At 40.6% G+C, this 15,114-nt stretch overlaps 1 long non-coding RNA gene across 6 annotated transcripts in view; it reads right to left on the reverse strand.

Annotated features, from left to right (window-relative positions):
* The window catches only part of LOC140641194 (uncharacterized), a 241,590-nt gene that overhangs the window by 141,622 nt on the left and 84,854 nt on the right, over positions 1-15,114 (reverse strand). Inside the window, exons 1-4 of one of the 6 annotated variants that reach the window (XR_012037730.1) lie at positions 13,356-13,539; positions 7,150-8,578; positions 4,949-5,029; positions 3,885-3,959 (exon numbers count right to left, since the gene is read on the reverse strand). This is a non-coding gene — a long non-coding RNA (uncharacterized lncRNA). Of the gene's footprint in view, positions 1-3,884; positions 3,960-4,050; positions 4,242-4,948; positions 5,030-7,149; positions 10,776-13,355; positions 13,540-15,114 lie in introns of those variants that run through there. The other 5 variants (XR_012037731.1, XR_012037729.1, XR_012037728.1 and 2 more) reach the window with 5 other exon arrangements.

The following is a 15,114-nucleotide window of genomic DNA, read 5'->3' on the forward strand; positions in this document are numbered from 1 at the left end:
CACAGAAGAGTAAATGGAGCCTATGCCTATGGCATAGAGGTAGTCAGAGATTCAAATTCATATTCTTCTGCCTCCAGTATTCAGACTCTAAGCTGCTATGGGCAAGGCAGAGAAGTAGATCTCCTGGCCTTAGTTTCAACAGAAAAGAAAACAATGCATAACAAATATGCATATAAAAAGTATGTATATACATACCATAATTACCATACATGCCATATGCATGATATGTATTCAGACTGTATAAATATTTTTAACTCCAAAAGTTTTTCCACTTCTCTAGTATAACAGACACATAATTTGTGAATTAAAACTTAATTGAACACAGTGTCATTGGCAAATCAGGAAATACTCAAAACTTACATCAATTCAGCCTTCCTTCTATTATCAAGACAGAAGCTGTTTATGCATTCTGATTCTAGTAATTAAAGACAAGTGTGTTTTCTAAAGTGAAGGTTATTTTGACTTTGATAAGTATATTGCTCACTGTCTGACCATAAAGGGCCAGAACTGGAGATGAATAACAGAATACTTTGTCCTTCACTTCAAGGCATGATGGCTGGACCTCCCTGGCTGTAAATTTCCCAATATTTGATGGCCCTGGTGTCAGCAGCAAAATGATGCATAATAAACACACCAATACATTATGTGCCACTTCTTGATTTGGTGCCGAGTCAGGGAAGGAAACAGTGTACTTTTCAATGGGTTTTCTGAAATAATACACAGACAGTGTGTGTTGGAGAGATCTGAAGAGGAAAATTGCAGCTTGTTTTTCATCCCCCTGTCTCTGAACTATCCTTTGAAATTGACAATCTGGAATGACGTGAACCCTGAACCCTGAATCCACCATAGTTGGGTTGACATGAGGAAGAGTAGGGTATACAGGCTTTCATCTGGCCAGGAAAAAGGAAACAGAGCTTATTTTGAACAGGAGGGAAAAAAGATACTTGATGAAAGCCAGAGAAATAAGCTGCCTAAATCCTGTGACAAAAAAGAGACAAAAGGAGTAAGTTTGTGAAATAACTCACAGAGCTAAAAATAATGTTTCCATGAAGTTTTTAATTATTTCATTCTATACAGAATATTTCTTGCAGAGTCTAAAATGTTGCTTTTGAGCTAGAAGAGAAAATACTATTTGAAGGTCTACCTCTATGAAATGGTATTACTGAGCCACCAAGGAACATGTAAACTATAGAAAGGGAACGATGTGGGGGATGCACGTCTAGCTTCTGGGATGGCTGTCTCGCTGCCTGTATCCAGAGCACAGGCTTCTAGGGCTAGCAGGGACCTCAGAAGTTGTAGAGTTCAACTCTGACATTTTATAGATGACAGGCTTAAAATTGTTAAGTGACTTGCCCAAGGTCCTGCTTGGAGTTGTATCTTTTTTTATTGTCTGAATAACAAATGGCAAACGGGCAGGAACAAATGAGATCATGTTGTAATTTATTTACCCAAAGACTTCCTGTAAAGAAAATTATTGCTTCTAAATTCATTTACACACCAAAGAATATTATTAAAAATCTAAGAAAAATACACACACAACATCTCCTAAAGCAAGATTAAAAAAAAAAAAAAAAACACTCAGACATCCTGCCAGATATTGTTGCTTCACTCAGTGTCAGATCTGGGTTGCCCACTCAGTTTGTTCTTTCCAGACAGGACAGTGAAAAAAGTCCAGGAATTTTTTTTCTCAGGGAGGAAAAACAAAGCCAAATATTGGGCCACCTCTTTCATTTTGATCTCATGTCAATCCTACAAGTGCAGAAGCATTTACATGTCAGTCAACTATATTCTTAATGGCAAAACCCAAAGAATAGAGCTTGCAGCAGAGAAATTTGCATATTTTCAGCTTCTTAATGTTCTATCATACCATCCCAGGAACTCAAAATGACCATACACTTTTCTGGAAAAATCAGAAATTAAAATACCTGGGTTGTCTGTCTTTTCCCCATTTCATTATCCCAGAACCTGGAACAGTTCCAGATGCTATCCACCCAGCCTGTTTGAGTTCACAAGATGGTCTACCCAAGGCCATCTGGAAGGTCCCTTGGACAATGGGATAGGCTCCAAACATGACAGTGGCTACACATGTTCCCTTCAGTATTAGACTCCCACCCAGAAAAACCAGAAGGTGGGCATGCCAAATGGTAAAACGTCTCCTTCTCACACCCAAGCTTCCCCGAAGCCCCACTTCCATGATCACAACTTGTCTGTGAAACAATGAGAGTGAAAGAGAATAATATTTCTCCCCAAGGCCAAGCTTGCTCTGACTGGGATCCAGGACAAGTTGACAATTATTGATTATTGTAGGCTGATCCTAACCACTATCTTTACCAGTGTTATATTCATTCACACTTTCCAAAACTGAAGCCTGGAGTTACCAGCCAAGATTCAAGCTTCTCTCCAACCTGCTTCCCTTCTTAGCTCCTATAGAATCCAACTGCACTAAAGACTCACTTAGGAGTCTGTTTCCTAAGACAAATCAAAATCTTTTTCTTCTCCCCCATACTTCTTAATCTTCATTGAATGTGAATAACAGGGTATGGAAAGAACATCAAAAAACAGTGATACTCATGAAAAGCAATCCCGGGTGTGTGTATGGACACAGAGGAGTCATCTCTCCTGATTTTTCTTCATAGGTGGGTGTGTGCAATGTCTCATGTGTGTGTAAGGAGCAGTCTTGGATCTTTGTTAGCTCCAGCAGCTGGAGCATATCTCTCTCCAAAGAGCAGGCTCCAGAAATTTCTCAGCATCAATAACAGGAATATCCTCAAAGGAGTGGGCCAAAGCCTGCCCGATTCTTGCATGTGTGAGTGATTAAAAAAAAAAAAAAAAAAGGAAAATGCTGTTTTTCTGCTAACATAGCTTGAGTCATTCATCATATGTAGGGGCCCAATTAGGTGTTCAGCACTGGTCAGACCCTATGGACACCTAAGAATGAATGAGGCCCAGCTCTACCCTCACAGATCTTATAATACAAAAAGTAGGATTTAGACAAATGCACATGACTAATACAAATTCATAAACATCCAAATTTGTAAACAAATGGCAATGAAATGACTTTTCTTTTTTTTTTTAGATAAATATCCCAAAAGAATATTATCTCTTTCAAAACACTCTGTAGCAGGGGGCAACATGTTCCAATTACATTTCTGTGGCTCACAAGTTTTGAAGTTTCTTTGTAATTGCTTTTGAGCAGGTGCTTAACAAAAAGAGAAAGTGGGAGCACAAAAGAGAGGAGTACTTGTCCCTAACATTGTTTAAAATTGCACATTTTCAGTGACAGTAAAAAACACACTCTTAGTTCTTTTATTTTTACATTTTCTATAATCAAACCCCTTCTCACTGCCTGCACCATGGGTGAACTGCCTCCATAAGGTGCACTCTCATCCCAGTCTTTGTTCACCACTGCTTCTGAAGGCTCATTCATTCCACTCACTCGGTGGTGTCCAATATCTCCTTGGCAGCAGCTACCATCAGTCAACTCTAATGAATAAAGTGGAGGATGAAGCCGGGCGATACGACCATGGGCAGAGAGCAAATATGGTTTTACATAGAGACTGGCGTTGTCATATACTGTCCCTGAAAGCAGTTCCACCAGAGGAAGCACTGAAATGTTTGGAGCAAATGCAGCATTACCAGAATCTGTGTGCAACTTCCTTAGTCTAAGCAGCCTATGAACAAAGAAGCCCAACATCCCAGGGGTGCAAGGCAACAAAAGTTAGCTTCTTACTCATGTTCTATTTTTAACATGAATTATCAGAGAGATCCTGCTCACTGTAGTATCTCATGAACCTAGACTGACAAAAGCCCCAACTAATGGTGGCAGTAAGAATGGAATCTTCTAAAGCTTTCTCCTGGAAGTGACACTGGTCACTTCTACTCACATGTCACTGTCCACAGCAAACCACCTGGAATACCTAATTTCCAAGAGGAAAGAGGTGTATAATGCTGCCATATTCCTGGAGAGAGAAATATCAGGATATTAGTGGAAGGATGTATGTCTACCACACCTCCCCTGTGTGACCATTATTTGATGAGGACAAGACTCACTTGGCCTTATAAACCTTGGAAAGTTGGTGTTCAGAAAACCATCCTCACTATTATCTGCTTACCCTGCCCTGTGTTGGACTTCTTTATTTTCCAGAGCTATGACACAGTTGAAAACGTCATCATAATGCAAGTAAATCACTTGTGGAGTTTAGGGCAGATTTGTGATGGGCATCAATTTGACTGCCAGGGGATGAGCATGGCATGAAATCAGAGGGAAGAAAGTTGACATTCCAAGTGAACTCATCTGTGCCAGGCACTGCACTAGACACTAGACACTGTATTTCTGGTATCTCATTTACTCATCCCAAAAACCCTGCAAGGTAGATATCATTATCTCATTTAACAAGGGAGAAAAAATGGACACTTAGCTTAAGGTATACTGTCCAACCAATGTCACAGGGAATAGGTAGTAGAGTCCTTGTTCAAACAGGTCTGCCTATTTCAGAACCCTCAGCGTGAGCCACAGGAATTTCAACCCATATAAATTTCCTTATTACTTTTTCTGTATCCATTTTATAGTCTTTCCAATTAGGCAATTAGTTTTTTAAATAAGAATGCCCTAAGCTACTTAAAAACAGGAATTCAAAAAAATTTTTTAATTAAAAAAAAACATGAATTCAGCTTCATTCATCTTTTTACAATCTGCAATGACTAGCGTATACACTTCTGCACATGGTAGGTGCTCAAGAAAATACTGGTTGTTAAATGCCTTTTGAAAGTCAAGGTTATTCTCCAAAGCAATATCCCCTTTTCTTTCTCCTGCCCAGTCTACGAAAGGAGACTGACAAGAAGAAATGTTTCCTTAGTGATTCTCAAAAAAGGCTAAGTTGTCAACATTTTCTCTTATCAGGAATGTTCTCTAAGTGAAAAAATAGAGAGCTGCTTCCACAATGCAGACCTGAATGCGAAGATAATGGTCAGCAGGGCTCCGGGAGCTACCAGTGTTCCCACTCTGAACAAGCTCTTAACAAGAACACGCCTGCCAGGGAAACAGAGAGAAACTCATTTTGCAAGGAGACAACACACAGCTGTACAGTTCCACATTCCACTTAATCCCAGAGATAAATTCGCAAGTTGTCCTAAACATATCACTCTACTGGGGATTTTTTTTCCCTACTTCTAGCCAGTGTCAGTTGTTTGATATATCACGAATAATTCACATCTCTCCCCTTACCCCCCGTCTCTCTCTCTCTCTCTCTCTCTCTCTCTCTCTCTCTCTCTCTCACACACACACACACACACACACACAAATACACACACAATCTTCCATCTTTAAAAGGTTACACTTATTCCGAGTCTCCTTTAAAATCTCTACACAAGACACTGCAGGTCACAACACAGACTGTTTCTTCACAATGGTGCTATAATTTTCTTCAGTGATGAAGGATGGCTCCTGTCACAGATATTTCCCAGAATCCTCCCTAAGCCTTTTTTTAAAGCACATACGCTCTGCTTTTAATTGGGCATTTCATTAGAGAAGAATGAGGCATAAAGGAAAACAAAATGGTCTATAGTCATTTGTTTTGAGGAGATCATTCTAGTCATCAACATCTGAACTCTGCTGAACTACAGTTTCAATTTCCCTTCTCAACCATGGATAAAGCAATGTTGACAACACATATTTCTCTCTGTCAAAACATTTCACTTACTCGGCAATCTGTAGACAGTTTGAGAGTCATATCACCAAGCAAGTGGTGCCATAGCGTTCTTCCCATTATTTTAAAATCGTAATGGCACGTGCTTCATGAGAGGGGCACAATGCAGGCCAGGATCCAAATTGAAAAGAAAAATGCTAACAGAGCCAGTGAGCAGAGAGGACACTGTAAATAATGAGCCTTGTTACTGAGCCACAGAGAAAGATGGGGCTATCCACATCGCATTTCCTCTGCAGGGCTTGGCCCCATTGCCCTTGGAGTGGAGTCTTCCTGGGGGGTGGGATCACTAGGGAGATTCTGCAAGCTCTGTGCTCAGGTGAAGAAGTGGGCTCATGCTCATAACTGAGAAATGGATTTCATGCCAGCAGACCTAATTAAATTGTTATTTTTGGGTGAGGATGGGGAGAGGAAAAGTCAAGTGATCACAAATTAAAGAACTATTCAAAACCAGTGAAAGACTGGCCCAGTGTGTGTTCTTGACATGTAAAGGCAAGCAGCAAGGACTAAACCAGACTCTACTGACAAAATTGCTAGAAAGATTTTTTTAACTATGGCGTAATATCCTCAAAAAGGTTCATTTTGGTGAAAAGTAGTTAAGAGATAATGTTCAAGGAAATGGAAGCGTACTGCTCAGATGCTGCCTTGGGTGGCAAGACAGATACCTCAGGGCATCATGAGGGCCATGGCATTGGCAGAAAACAAACACCTAAGCAAAGTTGAACGCTTATTGCCAAGGCCAAAGAACATTTCTCAGTCATGAAGTTTGGGTTCATAGGCATTATCATTAAAGCCCACAGGAGAAATACACTTCCAAAAAAAAAGGCAAATGCAAGTAATAAAGGGCCCTCCAAGGAATGTGCAAGCTTACCTACCAATGGCTGGCCACATTCGTCCCTGGTTTCTCAAGTGAGAAGGCCGTTTTTAATTATTGCCAATTGGCTGGTTCAGTAAAATTTCTCAGAATTCCCACCATTCACCTCCAGCCTACTTTTCAATATATTTTGCTGGTTTTTGATAAACTTATTTTCATCCATTTATAAAAGGTCAATGAGACTGTGTGTTGACTTGACAGCAGCAAGTGCTTCTGCTATAATTCCTGATATTATTAGTCTGGCTGAATTTCGCAAGAAGTGTGCAGTTTGTCTTTCTTATAAAATCCCTTGATTTGTCAAGTTGGTACCAGCTGTTATCACTTTAATAGAGATCACTGTATAATTTCAAAATATCTTACTCCCTCTAAAATTCTCCTGATGCTCTGGAGCTCTGAAATGTGCTTCTTGCTTCTGCCTCTTAGCTGGGTAGGTTAATTAACTTCACTCATCATGCTGTTAAGCTGTGTTACATGCCAGGCATCCAGCTTTACCACAGCACTTGCCTTCTACCATGCTCCAAAGCAGTTAAGCTGTGTTACATGCCAGGCATCCAGCTTTACCACAGCACTTACCTTCTACCATGCTCCAAAGCAGGTATGGCCAGGGGGATAACGGTGTGGTGTCTAGTTTTTTTGTTGTTGTTGTTGTTTTTATTCCCTCATGAACAGGAGCAATTGGGTGGTAATGAACTGGTGTAGTAGAAAGTGATAGCTACTCAAAGTTTACTCATGTGTTTGAGATAGCTCAGGCCATTTGATGGCAAAGGTAAGATCATTTGCAGGGAGAACATTAAAAAGAAAATGATAACAGTTATATACTAAAAATATTTTATAGAAGCCTGCATGGCTCAGTTGGTTAAGCATCTGATTCTTGATTTCATGTCAGGTCATGATCTCAGGGTTGTGAGATCAAGCCCCACATCAGACTCTGCACTAAGTGTGAAGCCTGCTAAGATTCTCTCTCTCTCTTTTTCCCTCTGCCCCTCCCTGCTTGTGTTCTCTCGCTCTCAAGAAAAAAAATTCATAAGGAATGTATAAAGAACCTCTTCCCTCACTCTTCCCAAAATGTACATATCTGCCTCTGCTACAACCCTAAGAAGCATTTTAATCCTCAATTGCTAATATGCAAGTAATCCTGGTGGGTATCCACCTTTATTACTATCCAAGTTATCTAGTCACAGCTACTTGGTCCTGAGATAGTACCAAGGTCACAGTATTTATGGCCACCACTTTTACCTCCTATGTTTCTCAGAGCAGGAGATTCAAGTTCTAGGTAGACAAGGTCAACGTGGCATTAAAAAGAGCTAAATTCTCCAGAGGGAATCCCATCTACGCCAGTAGAGTTCCCTGGATGTTCCAGAAAGGCAGATGTGACTATCACAGAGAAATAAATAATGAGGGATTTTTACCTGTGCACAGTCATTGGGTGCATCTCTAAAGGGCTGAGATCACTCTTATTTCTGTGTGTCCTTGACCCTTGTCTGGAACAATGCAAACTGTTTCTAGATGAGTGATCTATTACCCTCTGGTTTATTTTGACTCTATATAAAATGGTTAAATAAGATAGTGAGAGAAAAGGTACAAGTAACAATGACAACAGATGGAGGAAGAGATGGGTCCAGAAGACAGTAAATAGGTCTGGAGTTTGAGAGAACAGATGGTTTATTTTAAGGGTTCAAATTTCTTGATCTCAAGTGAGGACCTCTGCAAATTCCAATGAACTTACTAAAAATCAAATTTTTGTTACAGAGACATAAAATTTCAGATACATAAATAGGCTTGGGTTATGCTATACTGGGCCCCCAGTTGAAGGATCACAGGTTGGCCATTACTGAGTATTTCAAACTTATCTCAGCATGACTCATTCTCCTTTCAACTTATCTGAAATGTCTGGTAACATCCGTGTTTGTTTTCCTCTTGGAATATTTCAGTCTGCTCCCAGTGATTAATCCGTAGCTAGCATTTCTCCACCATATAGATTCACCAAGTTGATATCCACTGGCTATTGAGTTCAATAATGGGGAGGACACCAATAGTTTGAGCACTGTCCCTATGTCTGGACATCCATATACCAGTGAATATTAAGGACCAATAGATCAACAGATGACTAAGAACAAACATTTTCTGAATGGGGCTAACAGGTCACTGATCAGGCCTGCTTTTTCTACCTGCTCAACAGGGATGACTGTCCCAGTAACTGGGAGGGACCTAGGTCAAGCACTCTGTGTATCAAAGGTATACTTCACTGGGTAGTGACTGACAGATCCAATAAGATCCTCCTTCCTAGAATGTCTGAATGTGAGACACCAAGAAGGAGGGATATAAGAGACCCATGGATAAGAAGCCAAAGCAATGAGACAATGGAAGCCATCAGTAAAGAGAGGCCATGGAGGCAGGAAATATTAGGAGACAAAGATGGCAGTCAATAGCTTCAGCAGGAGAGTGTCACAGTGAACACAAGAGAGAGGCAGAGATACACTTGTGCAAAGAGAGTGGACTCATGTTTCTGCTGTACCCAAACACTGTTTTGTTTCTCTTTGAGGCCTTCTTGGAGGACTACTGGGGGGGAGGGGGGGGCGGGGCTTTTCCTCTCCATATTCCTCAGATCCTAACAGACTCAGGGACATACCCTCTTCGGTGTAGTAACAATGTGACCATTGCTCACAGAATTTGAAAACTTTTTGGGGATAACTTCAAAATCTGAACAAGATTCTCCTGAATGTTCATAAAGTGATGTGAAATCGTTTACCTCTGAGAAAAAGTCTTTTGAAGATTGGGAAAAAGTGAAAGCATAATTCAGAGTCAGATCTTTGAAACAAGGTAGAGGATCTAATTGATGAATCTTTAAAAAAATTAGATATTATCCTAAAAATATGATACTGCAAAAGACCACAGAGCAAATATTTTAGGCTTTGAGGGTCATATGGTCTCTGTCAAAACTACTCACCTCTGACATTATAGCATAAAAGCAGCCATAGTATGCAAATGAATGAACATTGCTGTGTTCCAACACAACATTATTTATGAACAGCAGAATGTGAATTTCGTGTAATTTTTATGTGTCCTGATATATTATTTTTCTTTTGATTTTTTTGTCAACCATTTAAAAATGTAAAAACCATTCTTAGCTCTGGAGCCCTACCAAACAAGTAAGTAGTAGGCTGGATTTGATGCAGGCCATATTTTTTGAACCTTATTCTAAAGAAAAGAGATTGTCATTGTGTGTACCCGAGTGTGTGTGCATGTTTGTGCGTACATGCATGTGCCTGCACATGTGCAAATGTATTAAATCAACTCTGAAGATAATTCCAAAAGAGTTGCTAGACATTTAGCAGGAGTGATCTCATTGAAAAAAGTGATACTTTCCCAAGGTGATTATATTTAAGTACAAAATTATCACAATACATAAGCTCCTTGGGGGCAGAAACTATACCTTATGCATTTTAGTTTCCTTCACTTGCCTTACAAATAGTCCACATTCAATTTATTTTTTGTCAATTGAATGCATTTTAATGAGTTTGTTAAAAGCCATCTCATTACATGATAGCCATCCCTTGAATACTAACTAACGATTCAAAGATTCTTGAACAATTTAGATCAATATACCTGTAACAGAGTATTAAAATATTATCCATCATTAACATTTGGTTTATTCGTTAGCAATTCCAATCTGGAAAACTGTAACCTGTCTTTAAAAATGTCTTCTAGAGATAACTGAAAAACTAAAGCCACTTTATTTCTGTAACTTACCATGTTATCAAAATCCTATGTGACAATAAAAATAGACTATTCAAACTTCAAGCCTCCAATCACATGAAGATAGCCCAAGACTTATGCTGGAGTCAAAAGTTAAGTTGGTTTTTGACTCAACAACACTCTTTCTATAGATTCTTAATGTGACTCTCACTTAAAATCAGAACTATAAATAGCAACACAAACTACCTATAGCAGCTCAGTGTTTCAGACTGTAAGTCCAACATCTATAACACAAAAGGAAAGGAAAGTTTTACACGCGTGTTGTCCTTTTAAATTTCACAAATTTTTACCATTATCCTCAGTTTGGGTAGGGCACACCTTAGAACATTTTCCGCAACAGTTTTGAAAAGTAAGTTGAACTCATCACACCATTGTCAAAACCTCACACTTTCTCTCTTCTTCCTCTATTCTTTTTTTTTTTTAATTTTTATTTATTATTCCTCTATTCCTCCTACTCCCTCTCCCCTCCCTGCTCCCTATAAACACACAGATGTGCAAATGCACATAATATAAATTTTCTGCCCAGGATGGCCAACCTATTATGATGTTTTATCCAAAAAATTGCTTTCAGATACCATTTTCCTTCACTAAAGTCCAATTTAGAGAGACTAAACTCCAGGAATATCCAGGATTATCATGATGCCATGAAGAGATACAAGAGCAAAGACCCCAGCAAACAGTCCCTACTGGAGGAGAGGACCCCTCCCAGGTGAGCCCCTCCTCCATGACACTCTCCTGAGCATTACCGTAGAACCCTCCTCACTAAATAACATACAGCACATGGGCAGTTTGACATGAGGGAGAACCACCTTGAGCTAGTCAACCAAATGTCCAGTTTCAGACCAAACTGCAAACTAGAAATAGTGCATGGTCAGTCTTCCAAAAAGCTGTGCAACTACCGTCCCACCTCCCTCATATCACTTCACACAGCGCCTCCCAGCATGTACCATTATGGGTGGACCTGAACTGATCAACCAGCTTTGTCACATCAGGGAGGGTCAGGAGTCATTTACAGTAACTGAATCCTCCTGTGTACAAGGTGGGGTGTCAGCCATGGGCCACAGCGTGGGTACCTGAACAGGGCATCCCACCTTCAGTTCTGCTCTTACAGTCTAGTCTCCATACAGCAGCTGCAGTCAAGTTTTCAAAACAGACACCAGACCATGTCACTCCCCTTGTCAATATCCCGCAGTGGCTTTCATTTATGCATGGAAAATCTGAATCTGTCAGCAGGTGAACTGGACTCTTGTCTATACCATGGGGGGCTCATTCTTTGGCTACCTCATTGGGCTCCCCTCCTTCCTGCTTCTGGTTGGCTTTGGCCAGGAGGAGGCATCCATGGGAGCTCTGGGACATGGAGGAAAACGAAGTGGTGGTTGACTTTCTCCCTGCCAGTTCACGGTCAGGAGCTGCTGCCTCCCCTTGCTCTGCTCCTTTCACCAGCCCCGGGGTACTATACTAACCTTTGTTGCTTTTCCTAAATCCTGCACACATCAAAACCCTCTCCAAATAACCTAGTTGGTTTCCTGCTACATTTGGCCTATAATGCCCTAAGTGATCTGGCCTCTGTCTCCTACTCTAATTTCATATTATTGAACTCACTCTCACTCACTTCCTCCCAAGCCCCTTGGGCTTTCTCTCCAGTTCTTAAATATTCCAAGCCTGTCCCTATATCTCTGGACCTTTGCCTATGCCTAAAATGTCCCCTCCACTCTATCCCACTCCTCAGCCATTTACATGGCTGGCTCTTCCCCATCTTTCAGGGGTCAAACATTCCTTTCCTCAGGACTTCCCACACCACCCAATCTCTAGAACATCATGCTGCCATTTTTTAAGCACACAGAACTATTTAAAATGTCCCAAAATAAATAAATAAAATGTCTTTGTTTATCTCTTTGCTTAATTCGTTTCTGTCTCCTCTTGCTCTCTAGGGCAGCAAGGATCTTCCTGTCTCTTCTTCACCCCTTTAAACTCAGAACCCAGAACCACTCCTGATACACAGAAATGAAGATGTACAATCATTTTCTGCTGAATTAACAAATAGCACCAAATATATTCAATCTATGATGGGAGAAGGGGAAGATAACTACAGAGGGGCCAAGTTGAAGAAAATCATTAAAACTCTCCTGGAAACTTTCAGGTCATCTTTCAAGAACTGCAGATTATTAAATTATCATTGATTTTTTTCAATCAATAAGTACTTCAATCAATAAATGCCAGTTGTTGGGAAAACAATAGTAAGCAAGATAGATATGACCCTTCATGGGGCTTACAGAAATTTGGTAAGACAGATAACTGGACAAGGAATCAGGGATATAACAACTCCCTTCACGACATATAGGGTAATTTGGGACACACAGAGAAGGTCATGGAGACTCAAAATGCAGAGATTCCTAGACTGAACTGACCCAGAAGACCAGATACTGTCAATGGGTAGGGTGACAGAGGAAACCTAGGTTTTGCAAACAAATCCATTTACCATATATAGTGAGACAGTTTATCAATAACATCTCTACCTGCTCATGTACCAACCAGCCCTCACCTGGGTGCTCCACACCTTGGAGCATCATATTTATGGGTGAGGAGCCTCCACTCTACATCATCAAACTCTGGTTCATATGTGTGATTTCCAACTCTCTTGTCCAAGTTTTAGAATGGAAGTCGTGTATTATCTCTCTCGTGGCACATGTGATAATCCCTAGCAGAAGGAGGCAAAGCCATCTCCCTTATCCACCCACACCCAAAATAATGTTTAAGAACAACCAAAGGTCCATTAAACAGAGCCAATAATACACAAAGCCTTGGTATTTTAATCTAGGAATAATGAGTTGAGTCTGATTATATGATTCTTTTAAAGAATTAATAGAAATATGACAATACTATATTGCAATATTCCGTACTTAAAAATAAGAAATCCAGAATCTTTTTGTTTGGTTGTTTGTTTGTTTTAGAACCTATTTTTTTTTGCAGTATTTTATTTTTAAGTAATCTCTACACCCAATGTGGGGCTCAAACTCACAAACCTAAGATCAAGAGTTTCATGCTCCACCAAATGAGCCAGCCAAGCACCTCTCCAGGATCTACTTTTTAACTCCAAAAGAAAATATTCTTAGCTCTATTTCTTTGAATGAGGAATCTGCATGCAGTTCCAGTCAGGGCAATGAAAAGCAGGATGACCAAGGTGGTAAAAGCTTGGTGGGTCTTCAAACACCAAGACAAGAACCCACCGGTCACCAAAGCTTATTTGTGACATCACAAGGCCATAGTTAAGGTGAAAACTACCCAGGTATACACACCAACTGTCCAGCAACAGAAAAGAAATTAGAATTGTTGCTCAAATGGCCTAAAGCTTTAGTGAGCCTTCTGCCATTTATATGTGAAGCCAACAAAGACTTGTCAGGTTAAATGACTTGCCAAGGTCACACAGCGTGTGAGGGGCAGCAAGGGAAATAAAGACACCAAGTTAACCCCATGACTCTTTTGAAAGAATAGTTCGGTTATTTGGTTCTCGGAAAGCTCTATGGAGCTGGGGAAACAACTTCTCCTCACTCACAACTTTTCCTCTAAACTACAACCACACGCCCAAAGTAAATTGGCTTAACAGAGCTTCTTCAGGCATGGTTGTCACCTTGTCTGAATGGCATGAGGTGATTCTCACAAAAGGAAAACAAATGAGTAGTTTCTGGCTCAGTGCTGAGGAAAGTTGAAACCCATTCAACCCTCAGCTTTTCAGCATTGCTAGTGTATCCTTTTAACGGTGATGGCTTCAACAAGCATTGTTGAACTGCATTAAGTTGAGATCAATCTATCACAGAGCTCAGAGCCTACGAATGCATGTTTCAGTGCATTTCAGAAATGACTCACTAAATCAATCTTTTTTTCCTCTAAAAATCACAGAAGAGTCAGTCTTTTCCTGAGATGCATCCACATCACTCCTTGTACACAGACCACCCTCTCAATTTCACACCATATCGTCCCTTTATTTCAGCAAAAAGCCCCCATAACAGCAGTGGAAACAGAACCTCATCTGCCACCCAGGCTGTGGCTTTGACTAGGACCCCCACCCACTGCCAACCCTCACCTCAATCCTTGCTGTTGTATCCGAAGGACACTCAAGGCAATGACTAGAGGAAGGTGGGGTTAAGGCCTACTGCAGAACAGAAGTAATAGTTAGGGAGTAAAGCCTTGAACAAATTAATGGGATCAGAGGCAGAGCGCTCCAGGCCTTGAGCCTGTGTTCCAGCAAAGAAGGAAGAACTAAGCCAGCTGTAGGGGAAGGGGTGGGGGCGGAGCCTTTCTGAATGGCCCCTGTTATGGAGTTACCTAAAGTAGCTGAGGCTAAAGCATTGCCCCTAACGTGCATGAAGGTTTCACCTTTACTCACACTGGCCAAGTACATTTTAAAAGATAATCCAGAACTCGATCTAAAGCAACCCAGTGACTCTGTGTTGATATACCAGGAATCAGACAGCAAGAGCCATCTGCCCCAAGGGACAAGCAGAAAACAACTAATTCATTTGAATGCTACCCATTCAAACCTCATCTTCACACTCATTCTTACCTATCTCTTGGAGGAAATCTCTGGAAGATCCCTCAATTTTTTTCAGTTTGATTGAGGCAGAATGGTTTCAGTTGGGAAATAAATGCCTACTCAAACATGAAAAACAACACTCCAAACTGTTAACCTAATTTAGAGTCCCTTTCCATCTCCACTGTGTTACTGCTTTAGGCCTAGAAATAAATGTCAGGTCGGGGAAGCCTGCTGGACCAGCTCTCAAGTTC

The sequence above is a fragment of the Canis lupus genome, chromosome 10, assembly GCF_048164855.1.
Source record: "Canis lupus baileyi chromosome 10, mCanLup2.hap1, whole genome shotgun sequence".
Classification (NCBI taxonomy): domain Eukaryota; kingdom Metazoa; phylum Chordata; class Mammalia; order Carnivora; family Canidae; genus Canis; species Canis lupus.